At 30.0% G+C, this 14,920-nt stretch overlaps 1 protein-coding gene across 1 annotated transcript in view; it reads right to left on the bottom strand.

Annotated features, from left to right (window-relative positions):
- LOC131843754 (ABC transporter G family member 23) overlaps positions 1 to 14,311 on the bottom strand; it is a 48,828-nt gene extending 34,517 nt beyond the window's left edge. Inside the window, exon 1 of the mRNA XM_059192484.1 lies at positions 14,117 to 14,311. The gene's annotated coding sequence lies outside the window, so the exon portion shown is untranslated. The remainder of the gene's footprint in view (positions 1 to 14,116) is intronic.
- Positions 14,312 to 14,920: the final 609 nt, after the last annotated feature.

Consider the following 14,920-nt stretch of genomic DNA (forward strand, 5'->3'; position numbering starts at 1 on the left):
CCCATCAATGTATTTTCGAATACAATTTTGACTACCACGAGAATACTTATTTGACTTACTGCTTCACCTTCCGATGTGGCGAATTCACTCCCGGTAAAATACAAACATCGTTTTCGAGAGTATGACTTGTAGTATGTAATATATTCTATGCAGCTTGAGCATATACTCACGAAAAATAAATGTGTTTTACAATTATTTAGATCCCATAGTAGTAGTATCTATAAGTTCTGTTCTATTTGTGACTAAATAATGATGACTATCTAAGAAAATAAGCAGACACTGCTTATTTTCTTAGCTAGTCACCATTAATCATTAGGGCTGCCTCTATCATTTCTATTTTATAGTTCAGTTTTATTGTAAAAGAACGGAACAAAACTGGATTAATTTGAAATCAATATGAACATTATATTTCTGAGTAGACCTACTAGTTTTTGATGTAGTGTCTATATAGTCTATTTAGTTTTCCTTACAGATTTGTTTGTACTTTGCTCCCCCAGACAGATCTTGCGACATCCGGGTGATGAAGCAGAGTGGTGACACATTACAATACTACATCCTACGTCATTACACGGAAGTGGATTTACGTCGGCAGTAGGTATTTGACTTTATATAGTAACACCACTTATAAATAGGGATGAAATACTCTCTCGTCCCGCACTCTCAATATTCATTCCTTGATACATCCCTCTACTTTATCACGTTTTAACTATAACGTCATCCTCTTATGCAGTCTAAAATTTTAAATATAAAAGTAATTAATAAGTATAAATATAAAATAAATATCTGACTATCTCCTTTCAGTTGAAACTTTTAGGTTACAATTTGATGAAATTTTATATATTTTGAACACCGTAAAAGCCGGTATTACTTTATCTATCTATTTTATTTAAAGTATTTTTTGTCTTTAGTATAACAAAATGGCTTATGAATACGTTGACCACCACATGTAGACTTAAATAAAATTGTGGGCTTTGTAGGAACATTACACAATGTAGGATACCACCGCTCCCAAGGTTCCCAGTAGTAATATATTTCTAAGATCGTGTCAGAGATACGGACTCAACAGTCAGACGGAAACAATAGCGCACGCATTGCTGCCTCTTGGTAAGCGACTTGGTGGAAAACAAACGAGTTTACAAAATACTATAATACCAACAAAATAATTCGAAGTCTCATATGCCTTATCATATATCTACATCAATGTAGACTGTGATGTCCATATATATATGGCCAATAGTCACCATTGTCTATCAGGTGAAGAGTTAGCTAGTTTACCATTCTAAAAATTTGAAAAAAGAAACCATTTAAGCCAATGGATGCGTGGAGTGGAAACACTTGAGAAATGTCATAAGTGCCAAGGTCCAGATTCTGGTCCTATTGTTGATTATCTATGGTATTACTGTAGTCATAATTATAGTTCGTGATTAATTACTTACTAGACTAGTGTTTAATTAGTTGTAGTAGTTTCGCAAATATATCGCTCGTGATTAATAATAAATATTAACTGCTGTACTCTAAGATAGATCTAGATAGGTTATTTAGAGATGCCCTAAATAACCTATCTAGATCCAATATTATCTGCTAAGAAGTCGCCCGAAGCATACATGTAAAGAACTATGAAAGTGAATGAATCAAGTGTGATTTGTTAGGTCAGAAGTTATAGGCACACGGTGCTCGCTACCTATCTCCATTTATCTCGGGCGTGAAGATAGACATATTCCTATTTACCTTAGCTGTTTTCTTTAGATGAAATCAAAAGCAAATCTTTAAATATGTCAAAATTTATTTTGTATTATCAACATACGTTTTTCAAAAACGCTGTATTTATTGTTTTAAATTAAATATTCATATATTCTTTGTCCCAAGTCATTTTAATGGTGTAATTATCTCAATTGGTTATTGATCACGACTGCAATGATTATACAGTGCTGAGTTTATTTTAACACAGGAAACCACCAAATGAGATGTTATTTACTATGATATTTACTTTCATATATTTAAGGTCATATCAGATGTTTGTGTAAATATGAATTGGCCCACCTTCTATATAGACTTATGGCGCTTGGTTGATGATAATAATAGCTACTTTACTGCTACTTTACACAAATAGTAATACGACTCATCAACCGACTGTAAAAGGAATTATATTGGATTGTATGTTTGGTCTGTGTCTGCTGTATATAGTATGTTAAACAACAATTATTATCTTTAATTCAAGTTTACATCGATTTTAATTACTTTTATATCAGCGCTTTTATATCATCCCGGCTTTGCCCGTACATGTATTATAGATATAAACCTTCCTATAGAATCACTCTATCTATTAAAAAAAACACTTCGTAATCCGTTGCGTAGTTTTAAAGATTTAAGCATACATAGGGACAGACATCGGCAGCGTCTTTATTTTATACTATGTAATAAAGTAATGACGATGATTAGGTGCATTTTTCTGTTTATGAACTTATGTTATTACTCCTCCTTGAAATAATTTTTAATTTATGTCAATAATTTATTGGTTTGATGACGTCGCTTATTACGTAATGAGTAAACAATATTGACAACGTAATAAATTTTAATTACTTGCCGTAAATATATAATTACAATTTCTTATTACATATTTTGTCACTATTATTTCATTTATAATATAAAAGAAAACCATTTTTCTTTACTAAATTCACAATTACTAAGCCACAATGTTCTCATTAACCTATTCAATTTGTTATGAGAATTAACAAATATCTATAACACTTTTCGATGCAAACATAACACGCCTACCTATATATGAATCAGAACGTGACCGATTACAATAAGATGCACATCTTATTAACGTTATACAACTGCGGAAAATAATTTAAAACTGTTATGTTGTACACATATTTTATTCTTATAAATTTAAACAAATTATCATGCTATTTGTACGAGAAAAAAGATAGCAAAGATGCTATTTTAATGAGTTATAGATACATCATAACAGGTACCTACGTACCCGTTAATATGTATCAATATTATAAATACCTATATCTCATATTGCAGAGTATATTAAAAAGTACTGCGACGCCTCATACCCAATAGCTGAAGTTAGTCACAGCACCTTTTAAAACTGCTCTATGGTACTTATTGTAGTGCTCCTATTATGTGATAACTAAACCAAAAATAAAGTCCTTTTAATGATAAATGTATCTATTTCTATTCAATTCTATTCAACAAATTATTAAAATACATAAAAAGAATATCTTTCTCTCTTTCTTAATATTTGCACTTTGGGATAAATATAGGCCTATGTTTATGTTTCTGAAATCGTATGTGGAAATACTCGTAGTATTAATGCTTGCTCTAATATGTACAAGTGGATTATCAATTTTAACTAAAGATATTCCATATTTTGGTATATAGATTCCACTCGTTGCATAATTTCAATAAGTCGTCAATAGTAGGTACGTATCTACTCTACAATATTTCAACTTAAAAGAACCAGATTCAAACGATCAAAACCTTGAGTTGTTTAACCTACATTTCTCTCCAATGAAGTGAGTCAGACTATTTGTAACCACCGCTCCTTCAACCATGAGAGAATTCTATTCAATACTAGCTGAGCTTGCGATAAATAAGAGATATATATAAATATAATATAAATATTCTGTTTGTTCACCTTTTGCAATAATACTCAAACTATATTAAAATTGGAGCTATTTTGTGGCATACTTTAATGTAAACCGCACTCTAATCGGTTCTGCTGTTTCCGTGATTTAGATTCTTTACGTTTCCTATAGGGACAAATAAAACAAACAAGAGATATTTCATGACATTGAAAACGAAATTAAAATCGAAACAAATTTCTTTTTGATAAAATCAACTACTCTCTGTATCTGTTTTTTAGTGGTAAGAATACAACCTCCTTAGATTAATATACAGTATATAAATATGCCTAACAATATATTCAGTAGTTTAACATTGACATTCTGACATAGCAAAATTAAGAAATCACTTATGTCTACGCTAAAACCACGCTTTTACGCAATCTAATGTAAACTTTGGTCCTAAAATTTGCATGTAGTCATAGCAAACAAAACATATTAGCCATGACATCATAACATATAACACATTTTACATCGCAAAAAAAGGATTTGACTCCTCAAAAAGGTTGTCTTTAAAGACAATACGTCTGTTAAATTTAAATATACCTTTGCTATTCGCAATGCTTTGCTGAATAGCATTTACCACATCGCGTAAGGCAACGTTAGCGTTGGAATGTGATTTTAAATAGACCCTTTCAACAGAAAGCGTTTTCCATCGACTATCTAGTTGAAATACCTGTGAATATTCCATCTTTCATGAATTCTAATGTTAATCAAAAACATACCATACCGGGATTCATCACGACCGGATTAATAAATATATAACCAATTAACAATTAACACAAGTCCATCTAGTCCCACAAGTAAGAAATGCTCGTATTATGGGCACTAGACAACTGATAGAAATACTTAGATATTTTTTTCGTAAATACATACATAATATATAAACAAAATATCCAGACTGATACAAACAAACATACTTATGAATACAAAATGTTTGCACCGTGCGAAGAATCGAACCTGCGACTTTCGAAAGTATAGCGGTGTGCTAAGCCGCTAAACCACCGAGGCTGTCAAATGGATAATAATTTCAGATGGTAGTCCGAAGCATTATTAAATATAGAATGTATGGTGAACGCAACACGTCTGTATTTCTATCATTGGACAGTCAGTCAGTAAATCGACATACAAAGTTTATTTATCGACATATAAATTATTTAAAAGAGCAACACAAGTTTCTTGCTTGTTCTTCTTGTGATGAGACAGCATTCCGAATGAGCGGTAGATTAAAAAAAAAATGTTATGACTATTCAAAAGTGCTTCAATGTAAGTTTATTTGAGTAAATGATTTTCTATTCTATTCTATTCTATTGGTGTGGGCCGGATTCGAACTCACGACGTTTCGCTGTAAGTCGTAGTTAGTAACTAGTAAGCCAAGAGGCTTAAATTGAAATGTTTATTTAATTTATTATGCTTATATATATTTTTGTCTTAAGCATTATGTCGTAAGAGACATAAATAGAAATAGAAACAATATTTATTCAATAAAACTTAATATTAGCACTTTTGAATATAATAGCCGTATAATATCCTGTGCAAAAAATAACTTGAATTAAAATTCTATACCAGTCCATTTGGCCAGCGTGGGAATAGCTTAATCCGTCTCTTATATGGTAAATCGTTTACAACAATAAGACAATAATGCAGTGCAATGATGATAACTCAATTATATGAAGCAAAACATTTTTATAGCAGTTAAGGAAATTACCAAGATAGACTTTGTACGCCAATCGACTGCCACTGTCTCATCTATTTCCATTTCAAAGTAGTTTGCTTTGTAAGGATAAAATAAGTCAGTGAAATTACATAATAATTGGAATGACAGCTTAGTCCTTCGGAATATCAAAGACTATGGTACCACGGGCGTCACGGTGGTCTAATACATAGTTTAGCACATCGCCTTTATAACCGTTGGTGCGGGTTCCATTTCTCGCACGGTACAAACCTTTGAATTTATGAGTGTTTTCCATGTATAATATGTATTTACAAAATAACAAGCACACATGCTCTGCTTAGCTTGAAACTAGATGGCGCTGTGTGGATTGTCCAGGGTTATTATTATTACCTATACATGACGACGTGGTACTGTTTATATGTATATGTATATTAGTGGATAGACGAATTCATTCTTATGCTTTCGTACCTAGCATTTCACTGCTACAATATCTCACCCTTATGATAGATAAGATATTATTACATATAGAAATCCAAGTGCAACTTGCAAAACGTCAAAAATGTCTGAGACAGATAATTACACGTGACTATTTACATACCTATAAAATATATTATTTCCGTGTCTCCAACTCGTAGAAAACTGAGAAGCAGCTTCGTTATTCTTCAAATAAAAACACGCACAGTGTCACCGTAATGTCACAAATCATGGAAAATAACTAATTGTAAATGATATGTAACATGCTATTGTAAACTCGCTTAACATTGCTTAGTACCGGTTCTTTATCTGCGTCATGATTACGTGCATGAGCAATATCTAAAATTAATAATGAATTATGCCTTAAGGGAATCCTTAAATGTAAAAATATTTTGCAATTTAAAATTAACAATTACCTGTTTATAGTTAAGACCAATAACAGTACAAAGCGACATATAGCAGTATGAGTTCTATTTCTCACAATCCCAAAAGTACTGATAATCTTGTTAATATTACAAACGCAAAAGTTTGTGAGTATGGATGGATGTTTGTTACTCTCACGCAAAAACTATTAAACGACTTCTGATAAAACTTTACAGCAATATAGTTTATATCAGAAAAACATATACTCTATAAATTTAATACGGGTGAAACCGCGGGCTCAGCTAGTAATAAATATTGTACGATTAGATTCTCGTCGTATCCTAGCATCAATATATGTCTTCAAGATCTTGTTTATTGAATACATTCCAGCCGATATCATCCTGAATACAAAAACCCCGATCGAGATCGACAATGTCAAGCATTTCTTAAAGAGAAGACAATGGGCTCGTTTTATCAAATTACCTTTATACAAACAACTGATACTATAACAACCTTATTTACCCTAGTCGAATTAAAAGTAATGTAACGCGGTAAAACATTTTTATTAATTGTCACTTTAGGATACGCCTGTAAAAAGGTACTTACAGTTGATTTTAAAATAAAATTTACATGAAAATATACAAATCAGGAAAGAGGGTAGGTGAACTGTCCTCCTAAAGAAGAGTCAATGAATCAATAATCTGTGGACTTCAGGATCTTAGAAGTGTCAGCCCTTGCCCTTTTGTTAAAAATGCATCATACATTTATGCATTGAAATAATAACTACAAAACACTTATGTGAGCTGTCAATTTGGTAGGCATAAGTATAAATGTAGGATGTTTAAAGTAAAGAATTTCCTTACATTTAAAACATTGTCAATTTTATATAATAATGTAGTAGAGTACAGTATGGGGCGAATAGCAGCCACTTTCAATCTGGTGGATATGTGGTAATTCCACGAAGGCTCAATTACGACGAAACCTCGATAACCTTGGTGGTCTAGCGGTTTAGCACAACGCTCTGATAGTGGTTTTGATTCTCACTATACAAACATTCGTATTAATGAGTATGACTGTTTGTACTGATCAGAGTGAATAATATACAGATATAAATATATTTCATATGTATGTGTTTATAGAATAAAAAAATATCATCAGTAGTACTTATCTAGTACAAAAAGAAAAAAAAACTGTGTATCATTGCAGAATAATGATCCATAATTTATTAAATTGAAAATCACAATGACTCCATAATAGGTATCGCATGTTATGTATGTTTGTATATCACGTACCTAACATAACATCTGAAACGTTGATACGTGCGAATTACAAACATTCGCAATGTTTTGCAATTGTTTTTATTAATAAACATATGAATATACAAATATGTATGCAATGTCACATGTAAATTATGGTACCAAGTGACTGCGGTTGACTAATAAATAATGATTACCAAAAACTAATGAACTAAAAGTATAATGAAGTTCGTTAACTTGTCTTTAATGAAACTTTTAATATATGTTCCAATGTAATAAAAAATATTAATTATATCCAAAAATGAAGAAAAAAGCCGACTTCCTTTGTTGTACAGCGGTTAAACATATTACCTCACTTTTCGTGAGGTACATATATATTAATGAGTACGATTATATATATCTATGTTTTATGTCCGTGATTACAAATAAAAGTATAGATATCACTTGTTTACTGTCCCAAGTACCAGACTTAGTAGTTATGTGAAGTCTTGTGTTTTGTAACTTGATAGCACCGTATATAGAAATTGATTTATTAATTTTATATAATGCTAAGTTTTATCTCTAATTTTATATGAATAATAATTTAATGTTGTATAAAATAATAATAATAATTCTTTACACAGCACAGATAGCAGACAAAGAAAAAACAGTGGATTGCAAAAGGCTATCTTATTCAAACCCTTACAAGCAAACATATGTTTAATCTACCTTGCTATAAATTTAATAGTTTCATCTTAAACCACTTACTTAGTAAAATCCTGTATTACTCACTAAGCAATTTCTTAGAATACAAACATGAATAATGTAAGTTAGTCATGAACGGGATTTTTACTATTTAATGAATATTTAGATATAATCAGATAAATAAACTTTACGTTAACAGACTTAACAGCATTGGGTTTTTTATGGTATCTGTAGATAATAGCCGATATTATGAGTACTAGATGGCAACATTATTTAAAACAATCAAACTCTATATAAGACAGAGTATTCATTATCAAAATATTACTAATATTACACATCAGTATTATTCACGATAAGAAAACTCCATTTAAACTTCATAATTATTTCATACTAACATTATAAATCCAATAGTGTTTTTGTCTGTCTATTTGCTAACTTTTCACGACTGAACTTTTCAACGAATCACATAAAGAGAGACTATGACAGACATAGGATGAGACAGACATCTACTTCAAAATTAGACGTAATTGCAATCAAGTATGTTTAACATTAAATTATATTTATCAGAAACTATTTTAAGATTCTATATATATAATGATACAGTTCACCTTGATATAGATCTACGCTTACTAAATATAATATATAAATACCACCAACTCTATTTTGCGTAAGTTTACGAAAGTGTTGACATTATAAAAACCCATATTACACATTTTAAAAGCTCCAATTGTACAATATTGAGCATAAATATGTATATATTTATATTTTTAGTTATAATAATATATACCTACAAAAAATACTCTATGTACGTAAGTTCACTAAAAAACTAAAAAAGATCAAAATACAAAAGAATATCAAGTACCTAAGCCTGTATGACGTCAAACGTTGTATAAAAATTCCATACATCATAGCAATTATTATTATAGAACAGAAAAGCGATATAATTGAAAATTAACGAGTTATTTGTTTTATAAGGAACCGGATACAAAAGTACTTACTATATACTTACTGAATAGAGAAGAGATTATTAAGTACGTAATGTTTTACTACACCGACTTATACTGGTAAAAATTATGCGTTGGAATTTGACTGACACCAATTAAAGAAACGTATTGTGTCAATTTATACTCTGGTTGGTCAATTTATAATCTGACTCTGGTGATTGAAACACTGTTAACAAACCTAATTAATTCGAAAAATGGGGTCTTCAGTCTAAGTTGGATTGAAATGGTCTGAACTAAACATAGCCATGTCAAATGTTGAGTCCACCACAAACCACGACGACTGTTCACAATGCCTCTGACTACCCTATCTCGGATAACAGTCATAACGATGTACGTATTTTTATTATAAATTTAATACAGATATAATTAATTTCATAATTAAATTTATATTTTCTAAATTGCTTATTTGATTGGTACTATGTTATTAAATTCTAAAATTTACATGTTCATTTCATTAGCATACATTCAAAATATCATTTGGTCACATTCCCAAGACAGTATGCATAATAATAATTTATGGCATATAATTCCATATTTATAAAACACAATCTCCAAGATGTTCCCTGATATACCTCGGTATTTACACATATTGTAATAAAATGTATGAATGTCTCTGTCTGTTTATGATAGATATATGATTAAAATAATCAGGTAAGTACTTTATTAACATAATATATAGAACCAACAGACATTATTAGATTTTTTATCTGTTTGTCTGTGCATTTTTGTGCGTTATTCTCAAAAACGGCTTAACCGATTTCGACGTGGTTTTCACTGATGTATTGTGGTAAAATTTACTCAAAATTTTTTTTTATTGTTATTCCAAATGGTTTACAAAGAATAAATTTATAAAGTGTCGTTATTCTGATTATCATGGGTACGAACTAAGTCTCGAGCTCAGCTAGTATAATTCATATATTGGGTAGGAATACACTATTTGCTCTTCACCACAGATATTAATTTTGATGTGTGCTCTCTACTCAACAACCAGCATTACTCATTATTAGAACTACATTCTATATTACTACCGACTCGTCCCTGCTTTGCTCGGCATTACAAATCTTTGAATTTCTCTGCTTGTTCTGTAATACATACGCATGTATTATACATATGAATAAAGCTCTTGAATGTACTCTATCTTTTCCTGATAACTGCATTAAAATATTAGCAGCAAACAGCGGCAGCGATTTAATTTTATACCATGTAAAGATATTAATAATCTTGTCACAAAGATTTTTATTACATAACGCGCCTACTGTCACTAACAATGCTAATTGAAAACGTTAAAATATAATACAGTACACATATTTTATTGTAAAGTACGAGTACAAATATACAGTTGCAATTAGGAACTGAAAAAATTGCATGAAATTGCAACCTATTATTTCTTTATTCATACGAAACAGCATAAATTGTGTAGGATAACATACAAGGCCTAAAACGTAATAGTGACAAAAATAGTCAGTTTTGTTATGTCAGCAAGCATAGTGCAATAGGTCAACTAGGTCAACAACAGAATATATGGGCATCATTGTAAAAATCACTTACGGAATATAATAACACTATTCAATAAAAAAATATCCTCAATCTGGTTGTAACAATTGTTTAAAAAAAATTTTTTTTTTAATTCAATGGTAAATTATTAAATAAGTTTACTGATTTATTTCTTGTACTATGTGTAACTATTTGTAATTTGGGTACTATTATATTTGGGACTGCAGATCTTTTCTCCTAGTCAGTACTTTCACGGATGCATCTTTCTTTGTCAGTCTCTGAATTATACTCTGAATCAGTCGTCTGTTACAATAGACAATCGTTAGCAAGTACGTTACATAATACCGAGGTAGACTTTGTACAAAGTTATCTACGTAGTAAAGTCATCTGTACTGTCTCACTTATTTCAACCGTAAAAGAGCTTCTTTTGTAAGATTTGTTTCCGTTGAAGGGTGGGATAAGAGAGTAAAATTACTAGATACAGAGGTATTCTTAGTTCTCTGGATTGATAATGCATTAGGAATGGTCTATAGTGACGTTGATTATATCGATATTGATATATAGGCGAAGGTTACCACTAACCATCAGGGCAGTTAGTTTGTTTGCCATTAATATAAGCAAATATATAAAACTAAAATTGTGGTGCTGTGACAGAGTTGTTTTGTTTTGTTGGTGTTTCTAACAGCTCTAGCAAATACAACTAGGTACAAGAAGGACTTGTGTAAAGTTAACTCTGTGGATTCTTCAATCGTACCTGCTGTGATTTGTAGAGCATGACTTGGCGGTATATTATAAGGCTTCTAGAAACATCTGGTTACTTTTATTATCAAACTGAATGATTCACATTAAAATAATGAAACAATCTAACATAATTTTGCCCATTAAGTGGTATATCTAAATGGCTACTCGTTTATTTAATTGTCATTCATTCAGGATTGCGAAGATAAAGTTATTTAATTTGATAAGTTTTAATTATATATACATACCAACTTTAATATAATAATGTTATTATCACACACAATGCCATCTAGTCCCAAACTAAGCTAGCTAGAGATTAAATTATGGCTACTAGACAACTGATACAAAAGCATATATATAATTTTCTGTAAATACATACATATTATATACATGTATATCGCTGATAAAACACCAAAGGGTCACAACGCAAAAAAAATTGTTGTGGCCCTTTGTCATATAATCAGCGATATATATATATATGTAAAACACCTAGACTGATACAAACAATCATACTTATGAATACAAATGTTTGTACCGTGCAAAGAATCGAAGTAAGACGGTGTGCTAAGCCGGTAGACCACCGAGACCGTCATTAATAAACTAAGAAGGTATACTTGTTAGCAGGTGGATCACTCTTGTAATGTCGATTTTTATGTTTGTTACGACTATTATTCCAAATGGTGTAGTTAGAGGCATTATCAATTGTTTTGGTTCTGGCCCTTGCTCATATTTTGGTAAATAAATTTGGAATACAAAGCAGCAGGAGGCAATCTTACCGCCGTCTTTTGAATTAGTTTAAAATAAATGATTCTCTAGGACTTTTAATTATTATAATAAAATATTTATCAAAATATCTATTTTATTATTTATGATGTAGAAGCTTAAACTTAGCTGCGTCATCCAACGTTACGGGATGCAGTCAGTTAGTTATAGTATATGTATATACATGCTACATATATTATACAGGTTTATAAATACATATATATAATCTCAGCAAATAGCCCATTTTCAGTGGTATCATCAAGTCATAGGATATCGCGTGAGTTGTTACTTAGATTTATCATTGAGATCGCTGCAGCTGCGTGTCGTTGCATTGATTGTATGAATCGACAATTATCCATTTTTCATATAAGGTACGTTTACATCTAACGATTTTATGAAGTCTCGTTATATTAAGATGTTTCAAATTGGGATTTATGTATGCATATTTATATTTTTTCTACGAGGTACATTCACACAGACCGATTTATTAATAAGTGACATACTAGAATGTTTCTTTATAATTGTCGTTTAATTACATCGTTTAGTAATGATAATTAACCTACTTGTAATAGGATGAAACCTGCTATCAATATTAAAGGTGATATGCATATTTTAGGTATTAGTCAAACTATGTTTGAACTAATATTTTTTTAACTATAATTTAGATTATTTATTTAATTATAATTTTGAATTGTAACTAGCATAATTTAGATATACTAATAAAAGTGTTAACATATACGTGTATTACAAAACAAACAACATTTCTATATTTACAGTTATTGAAAAATCATCAAAGATCTCTCACGAACAAACTATTATCCTTCTTGCTTCCGAAGTTTATAAAGCAAAAAATATTAATTATGTTTATACAAGGTTGGTCTATTTTTGTAACTTACCTAGTTTTGTTTTTGTTATTAAGTGTAAAAGAAACCAGTTTTGAAGATACGACAAAAAATCCATCATGGGAACGGTAATTTTTGGCAAAACAAATTGATGCTGTAAATAACATCTTCCGTTTTATAAATAGAACGAATCAGCCTACCTGATGGTACGTGGTAACCTATACACATGAACAACATCACGTTAACATGTGACATCCATAATACTCATACTATATATAATAAATACATTATACTGTATTGCTATTCCTGAAGCATTAAATGTCATGCCTCGTATCCTTTAATTTTATTCTCTTATCAGTTGTAATGTCTGGTTTGTCTTCTTCTGTAATTTTATTTCAAGATCTAGTGGTGGTTTTATTCTAGTGGGATTACATTTATGTGATCTCAAAGTTATTGACTGTGTCATTTGTCATTGCATAAATAATAGCATGTTATTTATTTACATGCTACATATAATATTGGCATAAATTTAATAAAAAAATTGCATGAGTATAATTATCAAAATTAAGTCATTACTTCGTTTCACTTCAAAAGAAGTATAAAGTTCTAAAACAAAGCAGTAATTAATAAATACGAGCAATATTTTATCTGCTATTATAATTGACAGAATATTTTAAAATTACATTTCTTATTGAAATTTATTTATTATGTCAATATCCTTATAAATATCACATTAAAAATAATTTATTCATTATTCCACTGTACAAGGTTGCAATCTCGTGGTGTTAACGATACTAATTCTCATGGGCACATATCCCAGCTTTGTTTATAATACAATAGGGCCTTCAATACATAAAGGTTTAATCAAGTTGTAAAATGATTCGATGCATTCTTTTTTCCATCGACAATTTATAATAAAAACTCTTACATTTTACTCTTATTACACTTTTAAATTAATACTTCTATTCAAACTGATAAATATAGAGCTCGTTATAGATTAATTTTAGGAAATTATTAGAATTAAATATTATTTGTAATTTTTATTATAATTATAATATATACGTATATATGATAACTAATAAATAACTTCTTTATTTTGTAGTAAAATTATTTAATATTTGCCTAAATTACTTAAAATATACATTCCATCTTAAAGATACTATTTTTATTTATTAATAAAAAAACTTACCGATTTAACTCACAGCCCTCCTATACCAAAAATTTTTTAATCACTATTTCACAATTCACGTCACAAAAAATATAATATTCTTTTTTCAAATTCACACGTTTGAAAAACGAACACGATTTGAAAACGCGCGATTCGCGTTCACATCACACCCGATACGGCCATTTACATTAACGTTTTGACAACACTGAACTTGGCTGTGTAGGCGCACTGACTGGCTAGTTTACCTTCATACTGAGAAGGTTTTAAAGAAATAAAAGTCATAAGTATTGACGCATATGGTTTTATTTCATAATAAAGGTCGCATACTTAATAATACATGTCGGATAACCAAGTAAGTATAATATAATAAGTATATGCGGGATTTCCAGCAACCTTCCGTTGGTTATTTCAAAACGATTTCATGTAACTGATCGTCGAATAAAAGTATTAACTATTTATTTATTTTCTCCATATAACTTATTTTTTATAATGAAATTGTTAAAAAAGTATTAAAACCTATGTAGTATACATAACAATATAATTAAATATTCGTTGGGTACGTAAAATTTAAAGGTTTAAAGTATTATCGTTATAAAAATGTGTGTCTTCTGGAGATATTAGAAAATTATTTACCAAACTGCAAAAAAAATTAAATCCTGTAATTTAATGCTTTGCTTTGCCTGCTTATATAATAATGCTTTTAAAAAATAGGTGTTTATGCAAAAATATCAATTAATTTACATTATATTCAATATCATGGAAATGTCATCACTGCATATATAGTGTTAGTCCTATAAAGTGCCAATAAAGTAGTCATGAAAATGA

This window comes from Achroia grisella, unplaced genomic scaffold (genome assembly GCF_030625045.1).
Source record: "Achroia grisella isolate CSIRO2021 unplaced genomic scaffold, CSIRO_AGI_Agris_v1 utg3288, whole genome shotgun sequence".
Taxonomy (NCBI): domain Eukaryota; kingdom Metazoa; phylum Arthropoda; class Insecta; order Lepidoptera; family Pyralidae; genus Achroia; species Achroia grisella.